This window comes from Rhinatrema bivittatum, chromosome 2 (genome assembly GCF_901001135.1).
Source record: "Rhinatrema bivittatum chromosome 2, aRhiBiv1.1, whole genome shotgun sequence".
NCBI classification, from domain to species: Eukaryota; Metazoa; Chordata; class Amphibia; order Gymnophiona; family Rhinatrematidae; genus Rhinatrema; species Rhinatrema bivittatum.
The window spans coordinates 584826741-584844738 of NC_042616.1; the positions used below are offsets into that span (position 1 = coordinate 584826741).

The 17998-nt window shown below is 46.6% G+C and overlaps 1 protein-coding gene across 17 annotated transcripts in view; it reads left to right on the top strand.

Annotated features, from left to right (window-relative positions):
• The first annotated feature begins 719 nt into the window (after window positions 1–719).
• Window positions 720–17998, top strand: part of EPB41L3 (erythrocyte membrane protein band 4.1 like 3) — a 459693-nt gene continuing 442414 nt past the window's right edge. For 5 of the 17 annotated variants that reach the window (XM_029591050.1, XM_029591052.1, XM_029591053.1 and 2 more), the window contains exon 1: window positions 727–1424. The gene's annotated coding sequence lies outside the window, so the exon portion shown is untranslated. Of the gene's footprint in view, window positions 1425–17998 lie in introns of all 17 variants that reach the window. The other 12 variants (XM_029591041.1, XM_029591043.1, XM_029591045.1 and 9 more) reach the window with 6 other exon arrangements.

A 17998-nucleotide genomic window follows, 5' to 3' on the forward strand; every position in this document is an offset into this window, starting at 1 on the left:
AACTTTGTAGTTTGCACAGCACAAGAGAAAAAACAATTTCTGTTTCTCCAGTGTTGCATTAGTTTGTCTTCTTGTAGTTTCCAATTCAGTTTTTGGCTGCATATTTTTATTTCCAGTCTGTGATTAATTATGTTGTATTTGGTAAGAGTCTGTCTTTTTTTGTTTCTCGTTTGTGAAGTATTGTGAAGGGATCTGTAGCAGTTCAGCCTCTTCCGTTTTCCAATTTATACTTCCCAATAGGAGGTATGTTGCAATATTTGTATTGTCATCTTTTTGTAAGTCAGGTTATAGTTGTTTGAATTCTGGGTGTTAGGGCTGGTTTTGTTACAGAGTGATACAGAGATGCATGTTTCCCCAAAACGGACAGAGAAAATCAAAACTGCCCACAAAGGAATAAACAGGAAAAGCTGTATAATCCTGAAGGAAACCAGAGAAATAGCTGCTAAAGGAGCAAAATGAGCTATTTTGCCACAAGGCCAGACATGAAATCTAAACCAGGTAGGGACAATATGGCTCAGCACCAAAACCTGAAACTTGTCCCTTATATTGTACTTTATTATCCTAAAACTCTACTTAACTATTCATAGTTTGTAATTTTTTTTTCCTTTACCTTTTTTTTTTTCCCATAAATCGTTCTGTGTATTACTTTGGCAACACGTGTAAAATTGTCATGCCAATAAAGTTAATCTGAAACCTCTCTGCTCCCTTCCCCCCTCCCCTTTACCTCCAGACAAACAGCAGAGAAAAGAACACCCCTGAGTGACTGCGGTGCAGGAAGGGGAAAGGAGTGTTGAGCAGCCCGGGCAAAGCAGGCTCTGCTCTCCCCTCCAGGCGGGAGTGAGCCGCTCCGCTGATTGGCTACAGACAGGAGTAGGCATTACTAAGAAAAAGAAGGAGAAGAAGGTGGGGGAGGAGGAGAGAAAGCGAGCACCCGTGCTGCAGGAGGCGCGGCGGACGGCCGATTGGCTGCGGGCAAAGCACAGAGGAAGAGCTTGGAAGGCCGCCGGGCTCATTGACACTCCATCCCCCCTTCTGCTTTCCCGGAGTGTCCGTGCCGCTGCTCCGTCAGCCTGAGAAGGAATCCGGGGCGGGGAGGAGGAAAATAAAACCCGAGCAAATCCATTCCGGTTACCTTCCTTAGCAGTTCGGGGGGGGGGGGCGGATTGATCGTCGGTGCGCGGCCCGATGGGGCCAGCGATCGCGTGAACGGGAGCGCCGCCGTAGCCCCGCGCTCAGCATGGTGCGTCTGGCAGCGCTGGTTCGTGGCTTCTGCAATGCGGTGGGTGTGGCTCCGTAGGAAGCTGGAGCTCCGGACCTCTGCAGTGCCCGAGCTGGCTCCCGGCTTCGCGCGCTCGCTCCCAGCTCTGCCGGCTCCCCGAGGCTTCGGTCGGCTTTTGCAACGTGGGCTTCTCGCATGCCAAACGGTAAGTCTGCGGGAAACAGATTGGATTCGTCAGACTGGGAGCTGGAAGACTTTTTTTTGGGGGGGATGGGGTGGAGTGGAGAAAGGGCAATGGAAATCCATTAAGGGCTAGGGACTGTGTTTCCAGGCTTGAAACTTCATTACTTTCTTGAGCAAGACATTTGATGCCTGGTGTCTGGTTACAGATTTATTTTGCTGAATTGTCCTTTTTTTTTTAAAAGATGCTGCCTTCATTTTAAGGCAGCCCGAGGACGATTTTACGGGACTGGCCGAAGTTTACTTTGCCTAATGTAAATCAGTAGGTAATATTTCGTGTGCAAAGCTTTATTTAAACTAACAGCACTTCATACTTATCCTGGATATATATATATATATTTTTTTTTTTTTTTTGGAAGGGGGCTCACAAAGAGCATCTTATCTAGCTTCTTCCATTAAGTCTGAGGGGCGAGCATGTTATTTGTGTCAAACTAATTTCTGTAGGCATCATGGCATAACTGCTTTCACATTTTGGTAAATATAGAAAAGGAATCTTGTGTTTTGAAAGTCGTGGTGTTTTTCTGGTAGGAAGTTACTTTTATGTGTAGATAAGTCAGCCATCCTTTTAAAGATTTGACCAACTGTACTTTTAATTTTAAATATTTGTTTATGATATAAATACATTGTTGGCTTTTCCTTTCTTATGCTGCATGTATTTTCAAATTGTATGTATTCTGTCCAGTAAAACAGAACTTTTTTTTCCCAATTTTATTCTGAACCATTTCAGACACACAAAGTTGTAGGTGATACCTTTTTCTATTGGACTTCCAAAAGCTATAACTTGGGGAAGCTAGCCACACCTTCACACTGGATGAATTTCATACACTAATATCTAGTTATCCAAATGAATATTCAGACTCAGAAAAAAGGAGCTTTTTTTTTTTTTTTTTTTAATCAGTGTGAAAGCTAACCCTAACTTGTACCAACTCAATCTGATCTTTCTGCTAAGCAACAACTAAAGATTGAGCTGCATGTCATTTGGAATGCATTAAATATGTGAAGAGGTGTCATGTTGTGTTGTAGGGAGCCCTACACTATGTTACCTTTGTTCATTTTCACTAAAAGGGGGGTGTATTTTGGTTTGCCTTCACTTACTGTACCTAGGTTTTGCTCACATTTAAAAAAGCTGCAATGTTGGTTGATCTCTCAGACTTTGCATTAATTATTGCAACATTTTGTTGTTCACTAATATGTAACATCTGTTGTATCGTTCAAGGATACAAAAGAGTATATTTTTGTGTGTTTCTTTTTTTGGAAGCACTTTCACTTTCCGATGCATCATTGTTGCTAATTTTGAGGTAATCAGTAAGTGGGAGGTGAACTTGAATGGAGCAGCCAAAGCATGAGTGGTATGTAGTTGGAAATGATAAAGAAAAAGATGGCAAGTTTCATGTGTGTGGATATTGATGCTTTCCAGGAGGTTCCTTTGTGCTCTTCTTTTGCCAGCCACACTCTTGGGTATGGAAGGATCATTTTTAGATTCTGATATCTGATTTGTTCACAGAATATGTTTTCAAACTCCTGTCTTCCAGTTTAAGATGGTTTTGATGGATTTTTTTTTAATTTCCTTTAGAGGCAGCTGGTCATTTAAAACTGCTCAATGAATTGCCAAACAGTAAACAATATTTAGGTATGTTGGTGTACTTTCCATTTGACATAATGTACAGGATTTGATAGGGAAAAAAGAGAGTTGCTGCATTGGGACTGGTGAAGTCTTTGCTTTGGTTTATTGTGCAGTGTCACCACAGTACAAGGAAAATCAGGGCGGGGCAGTGCAAAACCAGGCTGGCTGCAGGGTCTTCAGAGACTTGTCTGCATATCTACTGACCTGGCCCTACCCTGGGCTCTGCCAGCTCTAAGCCTTGGCTCCTCCATCTCCAGCAGGAGAGAGGGGATTTTGCTGATTCTGCTGATTCAATCAGCTTGCTGCAGCAATTCACACTTTTTTTTTTTTTTAACACACAGGTCTTGGTTAGGAGCTTCTCTCCCCCTCCCCTGTTTTTCCTTCATAGCAATCCTTGCCAGGGCTCAGAGGCACAGTGAAGGGGGAAGCCCTGCAGGCTAGGGAGCCTTGCCAACACCAAGGTGTAATCCAGGTGGGGTGAGAAGGCTAAACCAAACTAGCCCTCTCTCACTCCCCTCCCACCACCTTTGCCTTGTTACCCCCTTCCTCTCTAAACACCGTATCTCTCCCCCTCTTACTCACCTGCACTCCTCGGTTCATGCATTGTTTTTAGTTGCCCTGCGCTGCCTTTTGTAATGTTGTTGATTCTGTCTGTTTGGGGGTTTATTTTGCACTTCTCAAAAGTTTCATTCACTGCCAGGGTAATCCCTATTCAAGTTGCTGACAGTCTGATTCCCCCTTCTCCGCCTGCAGCCACGCCCAACTGCAGAGCAGCTCCTCTAATTGCCGCGGTCCGGTTGCCAGGGCGATGGCTTTTAGCTTTCCTCTTGCCCGTCAGGCAGAAGGGGGCCCTCCCCAGAAGCATTCCGCCACCATCCAGGCTGCCTAGGGAGCCTCTGCCACCCCTAAAACCCCACAATTTAGGTTTATTTGGTCTTCCTGAAAAACTTGGTTGGAAGACCAACATTAGCAGCAAGGTTTAAAAGCTGCCCTTCTCCTCTTCTTCCCCCCCCCCCCCCCCCCCAATCCTAGCATTTTTGCCTGTTTCAGTTTTGTCCTCCCTTTTTCGTTTTCAGTCACCTTCTCACACTCTAAGGACAGAGTATTTTAGATGCCAGCTCCAATTAATGCTGGCCTCCCCCCCCCCCAATAGTATAATGCAGAGTCATCCTCCCCCCCCCATTAACTAGTTCTCTGAAGTGAAGAGGACCCCCCCCCCCCCCCAAGGAAGTAGTAGAGAGGGTAAGAGCATTTTGCTTCTCTTTTTTTATTCCCCTCAAACCAAAGTGCCTACCCCTTCTCTGGTTGTAGCTCCACCTCCTATGCCCCTTGTATTCTGGCCTTTTCCATAAAGAGGCCATGACTCACAAAGCACCTCCAGTTAACTTAGCTGGCAAGCCAGTCCCTGGAGGACAGGAAACTGGAATAAAGGAGAATGACTCCTCTCCCTGCTTTCCCCGCCCCGACTTCTGCAAAAAAAAAATAAAAATGTTGACCTCCCCCACCCCCCAAGGTTTAAGGTTGGAGCACAGGAGGGACACCAACCAATCCCAGGCATACCACCACTGTCAGGGAAGGTGGTGAGAAGGGTGGAGGGTTGGCCACCAGATCCCGCGCCCCAATCGCTCCAGCACAGCTCAGCCGGTTCAGGTACCAGCAAGTAAGGCTGCCGAGGCAGCCAGCAATAGGTATGGTGAGAGGTAAACCTCGAGCCACCCCTGTTCACCCTAGGTACAGGGACGAAGCCCATCACCAAAACCCTTCCTTCTTCCTCAGAGAAATCTCCAGGGAAGAAAATAAGAAAATTAAGCATGATAACTTGCCTCTCTCTGGGAGAACCAGCCAGTAGGAGCTGGCATGATGATGCCAGGCCCTGCCTCCACCCCTACCCCTATTTCCCCAGAGAGTTGTGTGCGAAGGGGGCATTGCAATCATCGCTCATTACGTTGACTGACTGAAGGTACTAGAACTAGGCAGGGCAGGAATGGTATCGCCACCATCTCCACCACCCCACTTACCACGCATGTAGCTGCCGCCGCCATCAAGACCATCCCTACCCCTTTTCCCCGGAGAGATGTATGTGAAGGGGGGTGTCTGTTGTCACCCCCCTCCCAGCAGCTTTGTTGGCTAAATAAGGTACCGGAAGTCAGCGAGAAGAGAGTGGCACCATTGCCGCCTCCCCCACTCCGCCCTCAACATACACGGCAGCTGCTGCTAGTTCCCCCACCCAAGGGACTAGGCTCAGTTATTGACTTCTCGTGTGCTGCCGGGGGAATGTCAGGACTATCTATGAAATGCGGAATACGGTGCCCCCTGCTGGCATCTTCCAATATTTTGCATTATAGTGCTGCCCTGGCAAAATTGGTCAGCTCTAGACAAATAGTCTCAGTAAGTAAAATATATGGAAAGGCCGTCCTTTGTTAGTTCACCTCAGGCGGTGAATAAAGTGGTCCAGGAAGGCAGAGGGGTCCAGCACCAGGTTGCACCTCTCGTGCACATGAGTCATGCTGTCCAATGTGCTGCCCTTTCACCTGGACGCCCTGCTAAAAGCTCATCTCTGTGGCCTTGGGGACTTTACATATCCATCTCTGCGCTCCCCGCAGGCCACCAGGAGCCAGAACCGAGGCATATTACCTCATTCCAGAGGCCGGCCTGGGTGCGCTTCCTCTGGTGGAGAGGAGATAACGGCAGTCACTAACCGTTCCGTATGAGGGAGGCATTTTTAAAATCTACTATTCCGGGGGAAGAAACCAGGTGCTGCTTCTGCCACTAAGTAGGGCGCACCAGAAGGCAGTGCCAGGCGTGAATTGCAAATTAACAAAGAGCACCTAGCTGCCCTCCTCCAACAGCTCCCTCCCCCCAATCCACCTGCTCCACCCTTGCTCTTTGGTCCTGCCTCCTCTGTCCCAGCTCAGGGGCTTGTGAACCCACCTGGCCTATAAGAGGGGTCCTGATCCCCCCCCTCCACTCACAGAAAGGCTGACTGCAGAGACTGAGGACATGATGGCTGCCCGATGCCAGGGTAATATGCAAAGTTCACAGATGAGAAGCCGAGACAAGTCAGCCGGGAGGCACTGGAATCCCCACCATTCCTCTCCCACCCAAAGGCAACAGCGATACCCCTGACCCAGAGGTAGGGACCACTGGAAGGGAACCCCTGGAAAGTCAGGGACAGTGGACCCCATAGATAGCGAAGTAGGGCTTCCCTTTCAGGCCTCACCGGCTAGATCCATTGCCTCTGGGTCCTCAAAATGCTCGCAGGGAGAAGGTGAACAGATGGATCCACTCTTCCTAATCCACCACCTGTCCAGGTACCATTCTCACCTCTGAAGAAAAAGGAAGTGAAGTAGGGATCCCACCAAAGAGAAGCACCCCCCCCCCCCCCTATCAGCCCTGAGAGAGAGCAAAGACAGGCTCACCCCCTCCAGCCAAAATGGCAGGAGATGGGTGGAAAACCCACGCTTTCTCAGACCTCAGAAAGGAAAGCCAAGTACTTGGGGCAGGCTCTCTGCCTTAGTGTGGAGTTTTGCCTTTCCCCCCACCCCTCCTATCTCCACTAGACAGCAGTAGGGATCCCCACCCTGCCCCAGAGGTGGCTCTGGCACCCGCTCGAGTATGTTAGCATCCGAAGAAGCAGCAGTATCCATGGAGGTTGTGGGCGGGGAGAACGGGGCCCCCTGGTGCTCAGAGCCAGTGATCAAGGTGGGGAGCCGGGTTTGACCCTGGGGACTAGCCCGGAGGCTTTCCCCTCTGAACATCTCCTGAGGAGTGTGGAACTTGTGGATCCACCAGATAAGGGGGTAGAGGTTCAGGAGAGCTAGGGACGGACGTACTTCCATCAAGTTGAGGGTACCCTGTTTCCTGTGGAGATTGTGACTCCACAGGAAACAGGGTACCCTCAAGTTGAGGAGATTCTCCTCTTGCCAGAGGCATCTCTGCTGGAGGGACCACATCCCCAGACTTCTACTGCCTCGATAGATACCAGTTCACCCGCACCGGAAGTGATGTCAATACCTTCACTGGCCCAGCCTTAAACCAACAAAACCCTGCCTCAGCAAGATCCCCACCCCCAGGTGGAAAATGTTGACCTGGCCCTTTCAGGCATTCCCTCTGACTTGGAGAAATCCCTCCCTGCCAGAGAAACCTTGCCCCATTCCTCCTTTCTTTACCCATCCCTGATTTAATTTTTTGCCCCTCCCTTATCCTCTAACCCAGTGGTTCTCAACCTTTTTCCCATCGTGACACACCTGACAGATCACGCTCACATTTGTGACACACTGCTCATTACAATTTACGACAGAAATAAAAAATAAAGGTCCAGTATTATTTTTATTGTTGAGAATGACACAAGAAGAAGATACATATTTTGTCTGAACAGAAATTGCATAAAACGGTAAACATCCCACACCAAAAGAGCACCAATTTCCAGCACTTAACAGTAACCACCTTATCTTACAACTTGCTTCTCATGATGAGGAGTTGGTGGCAACAGTGCAAATGTTCTGGGTGGACTGGTACTGCTGGGAGGTGGACTTCTCCTCAGTCTGTCAGTGGTGGGATATGGGGAAGGTCTATCTTGATGTTTTCTGTCAAGAGTACACCAGGGGCATATACATGGGGCAGCACCATGCACTCAAGCAGCTTTCAGGGGAAGTGTTCAAGCTTGAGGACCCGCCTCTGCGACACACAGGACCAGAGAGCAGACCAAGCTGTGCTCCTATAATGAAGAGAAGAAGTAAGCCCTGTGCTTTCTTGAGGAGTGGCAGGACCACGGGACCTATTTGAGGTCACTGATCCAGTTCCTGGAGGAGATGGACTATGGCTCATGCTTCTTCTAGGGGCTGGAGAAGCGAAGGGGGAACAGGAAGTAGCTAGAATGCATGCTGTCTGGTGGTGGCACCCCTTTTACTGAGCTGGATAGGATCCCGACAAAGGTCTGCAATTTCTATGCAGCTCTCTTCTCACTAGACTGGGCAGTCCCGGGCATCTGCGGGATCCCTGTGGGAGGGGTTTGATGTGGTGAGCAAGGGCAGCTGGGTGTGGCAATACTTGCCCCTGTGTCTGGGGGATCTTGCCAAGGTCCTCGGGCAGACACCAAGAGGGAAGTCCCCTGGTATTGATGGGTTCACTACTGAATTTGTCAGCTTATTTTTTGACACACTATGACCTGATCTCGTGAGGGTCTTAAATGAAGTCCTAGAGATTGGGCACTTGGCCCTGTCCCGCTGGCGCCCAGTGCTGACCCTCCTGCCCAAGGGGAGGGGGGGGGGTAACCAATTTGACCTAAAGAACTGTTGCCTGGTCTCACTGCTATATTCAACTACAAGATCCTGGCCAAAGTGCACCCTCCCTGTGGCTGGTGTCCCCGTGCTGATGGAGGTGCTTCACCTGGACCAGACCTACATGATCCCAGGACGAACCATTTTTGATAACATTTTTTTTTTGGTCTGGTATCTTTTCCATCTGGCTAACAGGACTGGTTTGCCAGTGGCCTTTTTGCCCCTAGATCAGAAGAAGACCTTCGACAAGGTAGATCACAATTGTCTCTGGAGGACTTTATGGGTGTTCAGCTTTGGCCCGGAGTTTGTAAGGTGCCTCTGCCTCTTTGTACTCCAGGGCAGAGTGCCTCGTTAAGGTAAACTGGTCCTTGGCAGTGCCGTTGACATTCAGGCAGCGAGCATTTCAAGGGTGTCCCCTGTCAGATCAGCTGTATGCACTAGCCATCAAGCTGTTCTGTGTCTGCTGCACAGGCGGCTGCCTGGGATAGTGCTAAGAGAGCCTGACTTAGGGTCCCCTGTCAGCCTATTCTGATGTCGTCCTTCTCATGGCTGATTTGGAGATGTGCAGAACTGCTAGCAGGTCTATTTAGCAGCATCCTCAGACAAGATCAACTGGTCTTCTGTAAGATGCAGAGGGTGGACGTTCTCCCTAACCTGTCATAGGGCAGGGAGACCCTGAAATCTGGCAGTACACCGTTCTGTTGTGGAAACTGCAGCCTTGATCATTTGGCTTGAGCTTGGAGAGAAGGTGAAAGCTCACCTCAGGTATTGGAGGGAACTGCTGCAACTGGCCTTAATGGTGAATTAGCTGGTGAGCAGCATGCTGTGGTGCAACCTCACCATTCTGAGCCTGCCCCAAGAGTTCCTCATCCACATCCAGAAAAAGCTGCTGGATTTATTTCTCTGGGGAAGAAAACAGTTCATCTCTGTGGGAGTCCTGTCTCTCTCCTCAGAGAGGGCAGACAGAGACTTGTGAGCCTGAGAAGACAGATACACATCTTAAGAACATAACATAAGAAGTGGTCTGGCCCAGTATGGCCAAGGTTCCATCAAGCCCAGCATCCTATTGCCAACAATGGCCAATCCAGTGACTTATCCAAACCTATTTTAAACCCAGCTACACTAACTACCCTAACCACATCCATTGGCAATGAACTTAGAGTTGAATTATGTGTTGAGTGAAAGAATTTTCTCTGATTAGTTTTAAATGTGCTACTTGCTGACTTCATGTAGTGCCCCAGGGTCCTTCTATTATCTAAGAGTAAATAACCGATTCACATTTATCTATTCCAGTCCTCTCATGATTTTATAGATCTCCCTCATCCATCTCTTCTCCTAGCTGAACCAGCCCTTACCTCTTTAGCCTTTCCTCATAGGGGAGCTGTTCCATTCCCTTTATTGTTTTAGTCGCTCTTCAGTGTACCTTCTTGGGCATTTATATCTTTTTTTGAGATGCAGTGACCAGACTTGCACTTAATACTCCAGGTGCAGTCTCACAATACAGCAATAGTTTTATTCACTATTCCCTTCCTAATAATTCCTAACATTCTCTTTGCTTTTTTGATCACTGCAGCACCCTGAACCGATGCTTTCAATGTATTATCCACCATGAAGCCTAGATCTTTTTTCTTGGGTGATATTTCCTAATATGGAACCTAACATTGTGTAACTACAGTATGGGTTATTTTTCCCTATATGCATTACCTTACCCTTGTCCATATTAAATTTCATCTGCCATTTGGACACTCAATCTTCCAGTATCGCAAGGTCTCCTGTAATTTATCGCAATCCACATGTGACTTAACAGCTCTGAATAATTTTGTCTCATCTGCAAATTTGATCACCTCACTTGTGGTATCCCTTTCAGATCATTTATAAATATATTGAAAAGCACCGGCCCAAGTACACATCCTTGAGGCACTCCACTGTTTACTTTTTTCCCACTGAGAAAATTGACTATTTATTAATTCTATTCTCAGTTTCCTGTCTTTTAACTAGTTTGTAATCCATGAAAGGGTATAGCCTCCTATCCCCTGACTTTTTAGTTTTCTTAGAAGCCTCTCATGAGGGACTTTGTCAAATGCCTTCTGAAAATCCAAATACACTACATCTACCGGTTCACCTTTATCCATGTTTATTAATCCTTTCAAAAAAAAAGTAGGAGATTTTGTGAAGCAAGATTTCCCTTGGGTAAATCCATGCTAGTTGTGTTCCATTAAACCATGTTTTTCTATATGTTCTGTGATTTTGTTCTTTAGAATAGTTTCCACTATTTTTCCCGGCACTGAAGTCAGGCTCACTGGTCTGTAGCTTCCCATATCACCCCTGGAGCCTTTTATAAATGTTGGGGTTACATTCGCACATACAGTCTTCAGCTACAATGGATGATTTTGATGATAAGTTACTAATAGATCTGAAATTTCAATTTTGAGTCCTTTCAGAATGCTGGAGTGTATACCATCCTGTTCAGTTTATTTGCCACTCTTTACTTTGTCAATCTGGATTACTATATCTTCCAGGTTCACCTCGATTTGGTTCATTTCATCCAAATCATCACCCTTGGAAACCGTCTTCGGAACTGGTATCTTCCCAACATCCTCAGTGGTAAATACAGAAGCAAAGAATTAATTGTCTTTCCGCTATGACCTTATCTCCTTTAAGAGCCCCTTTAACCCCTCCTTCATCTAATGGTCCAACTGGCTCCCTTACAGGTTTCCTGTTTCATATATATTTTCAAAAGTTTTTCCTCTAAAGCCAACTATATTTTCCTAGCGTGTAGACAGATGGACTCAGGACCAGTGGGTTATGCCCCCCCTGCCGGTAGATGAAGATGGAGCAAGCTGACTTCACAGTATATATATATTCCTGCAGTGACCCCAGCCTGCCAGTATTCTCCGTCTACAGCAGATGGTGGACACTCATCTCCCTAAGGGGATTGCTGTAAATTTTGGAAGGAGAATTTTAAATTGAGGAAACAAAAGCCTTGCTCTCCTGCGGCGATACCGAAAGGTCCCTCCCCCAGTTGAGAATTCCTGAGGTGATTTCCTTGGTCTGGTAACCGGTTCCCGGCGTGGACTTAGCGGCAGCGAGTGCAGGAGGCAAAGCATGGCGGTGATGGAAGTTGCCTTCTTCCCCCCCCCCCCCCCCCCCCCCCCCCCGCAGCTGGAGACCAGCTCTGTACTCAACTGGTAAGTGCTGAACTCAGGTAAGTTTAAAAAAAACCCCAAAAAAAAACCCTTTACTTTCAGCGACAGAGGGGTTTTTAGAACTGCCTCCGGTCTCCGTGCTCAATTCATCACCCCGACATTCATTCCCACTCCCGTTTGGGGTTAGGGGAACTGGACAGCCTGGCGGGTTGAGCAACTCTGGTCTAGGCCCCACAGTAAGGCTTTTTGCCTGTGAGCCATGTGGTGGGCCGTGGTGGCATTTTTCCGTGCTTCTGTGTGTGCTGTTCTGCTCTCTACAGGACATCGGTTTGTGCAGTGCATTGGCTCTGTGCACATGGTGTGCATTCAGTGTTAAGTGGCTTTTTGTATGCATAACATTTTTAAGCGTGGTGATATGCTCCAGCTTGGCTCGCAAGTTGTATGTGCACCTTGCCATGCTTATTTCCAGGGCGCCTAAAATTTGTATGCGTAACCTTTTTTTAAATGCGTGCCATTTGGTTGATCAGTTATTGCTGGTATTGATGCCTAAGCGCCTTTCTCTTTGCGTCGCCTGTCATATTAGGGCTTCTCAGCCTGACCTGTCTTCCAATGTGTGTCAGCACTGTTCAGATGCTCAGGGAAAGTTGTCTTCCTTGGATTTTGCTAAGCCTGGATCCTCCCATTCTGATGATGGTATGGTTATGGCTTTGGTAGAAGTACGCCAGATCTTGGTATTCCCTTGACTGGCTTCTCCGCAGGGTATGGCAGTTCAGTTGGACCTGCTCCAGTATCCTCTGGGCTTGGCTTGGATCTGGCTGCTTTTTCTTGGGTGGAGTTTTTTTCAGGGTCTGCAGGCCTTTGTTCAGATTTATTCCTCCTTTTCATTTACTTATGACAAGTCGGACCCTCAGCTGGTGGCCCCTCCCTCTTCCGCTCCTACAGTTAAGTGCCGAGGCATGCTTCGGTTAGCCATGGGTATTCCTGGTAGGGACTTGGATGGCATGGATGATGAGACGGATCCTGATTCCTTGGAAGGTGGGAAAATTCTTGTAATGGATTTTCCATAGTATGCCTCCTTTCCAGCAGATGGAGACGGAGAAAAACTCAGAGGGCGCCCTCTCGAAGGGATGCAGTGGCGTGCCCACTGCATCCCTTCAGTATAAAGAATATCCAAGCTGAACAGGAATAATAATAATAACCATAACAATGAATCAAGCAATAACTGTAAAAAACAGAACTTTTGTGAATTAATTCCCTGTGAGCAAGAAAGCAACCTGTAGCCTTCTTCTTCTTTAGCTTTCTGCAATAAAAGTGAACATCAGCGTGGACTCATCATGAAACCCTTTCCTGGGTGGGCATCTGGATTGATCCGTGGTACTACAGGAACAAAAATTAGCAGGTAAGAGCCAATTTTCTTTTCCCTGTATGTACCCAGATCAGTCCAGACTCTGGGATGTACCAAAGCTTCCCTAAACAGGGTGGGACATTGACCCATGCGAAGAACCCCACTACCAAAATTGCTGATATCTGGGGCCTGAAAATCCAAGCGGTAGTGTCTAGCAAAGGTATGAGCATCTTCACGTAGCAGCTCAACATATTTCCTGTGATGGTACCAGCTGGCATTCAGCCCACAAAGCCGCCTGGGAACGAATGGAATGGGCTTTTAAGCCTTTGGGAACCGGTCATCCTTTACAAATATAAGCAGACGAAATGGCTTCTTTTAACCATCGTGCAATTGTTTGGTTTAGAAGCTTTCTGACCCTTCTTAGGTCCGCTCCACAAGACAAACAGATGATCTGAATATCGGAAAGGATTAGTGATCTCCAAATAATGTAAAATAGCTCGTCTAACATCCAAACACCTCATCTCCCTCGTGTGCGACTCATCAGAGGACAAATGGGAAAAGGCTGGGAGCTCTACTGACTGATTTCAATGAAAACTTGAAACCACCTTTGGCAAAAAGGAAGGAACTGTATGAAGCGATACTCCTGACTCAGAAATTTTCAAAAAAAAGTTCCTTACAAGAAAGTGCTTGCAGTTCTGAGATTCTGAGAGCTGAACATATGGTGACCAAGAACACCGTTTTTCAAAGTGAGATCCTTTAACGTCGCCTTTTTAAGAGGTTCAAAAGGCAGATCACACAAGACTCGAAGTACCAAATTAAGGTTCCAGGAGGGACATACTGGATGGATGGATGGGAAGATTCAAATGCCTCACTCCTCTGAGGAATCGTACTACATCAGGATGCAATGCTAAGGAGCTACCTACGAGGGAGCCTAAGGCCGCCACTTGTACTCGGAGGTAATTAAAGGACAAGCCTTTCACTAAGCCTGCCTGCAAAAACACCAAAATATGAGCCACCAAAGCCTGTCTAGGGAGTACACCTTGGTCACGACATGTCTCAAAAAATCACCACACCCTGACATAGGAGAGGGAGGTAGAGGTTTTCCGGGCTTGCAACAGAATAATAATTACTTCTTCTGAGTACCGTTTCTTCCTTAATTTTCTCCTTTCAAAAGGCAAGCCGCTAGACAAAAGTGATCTGCCTGTCGAAAAATATAGGGCCTTGACGAAGCAGATTGGGAAGATGACCGAGCCTCAGGGGCCCGTCCACTGCAAGATTGACTAGATCCGTGAACCATGGATATCGGGGCCACTCTGCAACAACTAGGATTACACTCACTGGGTAAACTATCCTGCATAGAACCTTGCCCACCAGAGGCCACAGTGGAAATACATACAGGAGAACTGAGGTAGGCCATGGGAGTACCAATGTGCATCAGTCCTCTTCTAAGAACATAAGAACATGCCATACTGAGTCCGACCAAGGGTCCATCAAGCCCAGCATCCTGTTTCCAACAGTGGCCAATCCAGGCCATAAGAACCTGGCAAGTACCCCAAAACTAAGTCTATCCCATGTTACCGTTGCTAGTAATAGCAGTGGCTATTTTCTAAGTCAACTTAATTAATAACAGGTAATGGACTTCTCCTCCATCCAATCCTTTTTTAAACACAGCTATACTAACTGCACTAACCACATCCTCTGGCAACAAATTCCAGAGTTTAATTGTGCGTTGAGTAAAAAAGAACTTTCTCTGATTAGTTTTAAATGTGCCACATGCTAACCTCATGGAGTGCCCCCTAGTGTTTCTATTATCCGAAAGAGTAAATAACAGATTCACATCTACCCGTTCTAGACCTCTCATGATTTTAAACACCTCTGTCATATCCCCCCTCAGCCATCTCTTCTCCAAGCTGAAAAGTCCTAACCTCTTTAGTCTTTCCTCATAGGGGAGCTGTTCCATTCCCCTTATCATTTTGGTCGCTCTTCTCTGTACCTTCACCATCGCAATTATATCTTTTTTGAGATGCGGCAACCAGAATTGTACACTGTATTCAAGGTGTGGTCTCACCATGGAGCAATATAGAGGCAATATGACATTTTACATTTTATTCACCGTTCCCTTTCTAATAATTCCCAACATTCTGTTTGCTTTTTTGACTGCCGCAGCACACTGAATGCATGCACTAATCATCCAAATCATTAATTTAAATCTGTCCTTGCCGTCATGGAGCATGAACATTTGTAGTTGGCAGAACTCGAACCTGCCAGCAACCAGCACAGGGAGACACCAATGGATTTCTAGTCCATCGCCTTAATCACTCGCCTTAACTACTCAGCCACAACTACATCCTCTGTGATCTCTTCTGTGGCTGAAGAAATGAGGAGCCTTGGCATTCTTTCATTGCCATCAAGTTCATGTGGGGAATTCCCCACCTTTGTGAGATGAGATGCATTGCTTGGTCTGACAATTTCCACTCTCCTGGATTTAGTCGCTTCTGACTCAGAAAATCCGCCTGAATGTGGTCTGACCCGGCGATGTGAGACGCCGCAAGCAGAACGAGATGTTTCTCTGCCCAAATCATTATGAGCTGTTCCGCATCGTCAGCTACGGTTTGACTTTTGGTGCCGCCTTGACAGTTGATGTAGGCCACTGTCGACGCATTGTCAGACAGAACTCTGACCTCTCGATTGCAACAATGAGAGGAAATGCCGCAATGCTAACCAAACTGCCTTGGTTTCCAGATGATTGATTGACTACGAAGAGGAGGAGAGAGCATGTGCTCTACAGGACTGCAGGAGGCACGGTGGACAACAAGCCATAGCCCCACCCATTAGTTGCAAGCAAAACAGGAGACAGAGCTTGGAAGGCTGCCACACAACTTAGCACTCCATCCCCTTCTGCTTTCCTGGAGCGTCTGTGCTGTTGCTCTTTCAGCATAGAAGGTATGGGTGGGGGGGGGGGGAGAAAAATAAAACAAAAATGAATTCTGGTTACCTTCCTGGTAGTTTGGGGGGGAATTAATCATTGGTGCATGGCATGATGGGGCCAGCGACCGCGTGAACGGGAGCACCGTCGTAGCCCCTCGCTCAGCATGGTACGTCTGGCAGCTTCTGCAATGCGGTGGGTGTGGCTCCATAGGAAGCTGGAGCTCCGGACCTCTGCAGTGCCCGACCTGGCTCCCAGCTTCGCATGCTCATTCCCAGATCTGCCGGCTCCTAAGGCTTTGGTCAGCTTTTGAAATGTGGGCAAAGAGGGGCTTCTCGCATGCTGAACAGTAAGGCAGTAACTTTTTTAAACTGCCGCACAGACATGCATGTACTCTTTTAAAGTTCACCGGCTCACATGGACAGATGTGGCCATTTTATAGCATATGCGTGCACGTTATAAAATCTGCAGTAAGTGCATACATGTGCACGCAATTTTGTATGGACACTCGCTTGTGCGTGCGCGTAAATGCTGACTCTACCGCATAAGTGATGGAATTTTGCTACGTATGCACACAGACACAAATATCAGTTTCCCCATTTCGTTCTTGGTTCGTCCCGGAGAAGGATAAGACTTCCTACGGCCCCTAGCTAGATGGCCTCCCTGTTACTCTGTTAGCTCCAGCCCTTCTGACTAGCCCTGATTTTTTTTTTTTTTTTTTTTTAAACTTACACACCATCTATAGGAGAAGTAAAGTTAGGATGTAGGGGGCACTGGTTCGTGCTTGTGCATGTCGATACTTAGGCGCATACTTCAGATTGGAGACATGGAATACCCATGCCTCGCCCCCTTTTTCGACTTTCCGATTTGTGCTTGTACCTGGAGATACGTGCGTACTTGAGCGCCTCTTAAAATCCACACGGCGCGTGCTGGCCCAAGATATCTCCTGGTTTTGGCACACATAGGGCTTTTGAAATCTGCCTGTAAGTCTGCAGGAAACAGATTGGATTCATCAGACTGGGAGCTGGAAGACTTTTTTTTTTTTTGGGGGGGGTAGGGTGGAGAAAGGGCAATGGAAATCATTAAGGGCTAGGGACTGTGTTTCCAGGCTTGAAATTTCATTACTTTCTGGAGCAAGACATTTGATGCCTGGTGTCTGGTTACAGATTTATTTTGCTGAATTGTCCTTTTTTTTAAAGATGCTGCCTTCATTTTGTTAAGGCAGCCCGAGGACGATTTTACGGGACTGGCCGAAGTTTACTTTGCCTAATGTAAATCAGTAGGTAGTATTTCGTGTGCAAAGCTTTATTTAAACTAACAGCCAAATGCTGGAGATATATATATATATATATATATATATATATATATATATATATATTTTTTTTTTTTTTTTTTTTGGCAGGGGGAATTGCTCACAAAGAGCATCTTATCTAGCTTCTTCCTTTAAGTCTGAGGGGCGAGCATGTTATTTGTGTCAAACTAATTTCTTTAGGCATCATGGCATAACTGCTTTCACATTTTGGTAAATATAGAAAAGGAATCTTGTGTTTTGAAAGTCGTGGTGTTTTTCTGGTAGGAAGTTACTTTTATGTGTAGATAAGTCAGTCATCCTTTTAAACATTTGTACCAACTGTGCTTTTAATTTAAATATTTTGTTTATGATGTAAATACATTGTTGGCTTTTCCTTTCTTATGCTGCATGTATCTTCAAACTGTATGTATTCTGTCCAGTAAAACAGAACTTTTTTCCCAATTTTACTCTGGACCATTTCAGACCCAAAAAAGTTGTAGGTGATACCTTTTTCCTTTGGACTTCCTTAATGCATTTGTGACCAACTTTCCAAAGCTATAACTTTGGGAAGCTCGCCACACATGTATTACATTATTCCAATGTAAAGGTATCGCCTATGCATCCAAATGAATATTCAGAGCCAGAGCAGACAGCCTTTTTTTTTTTTATCAGTGTGAAGTGTAACTGTGTAAGCGCAATCAAATCTTTCTGCTGAGCAATGATAAAAAAAAGTGTTTATAGTTGGAAGACTGAGCTGCTTGTATTCAGCATATGAAGAGGTGTCATGTTGGGTTAGGTCACTGGTGAACTGTGTTGTAGGGAGCCCTACACTATGTTACCTTTGTTCATTTTCACTAAAAGGGGGGTGTATTTTGGTTTGCCTTCACTTACTGTACCTAGGTTTTGCTCACATTTAAAAAAGCTGCAA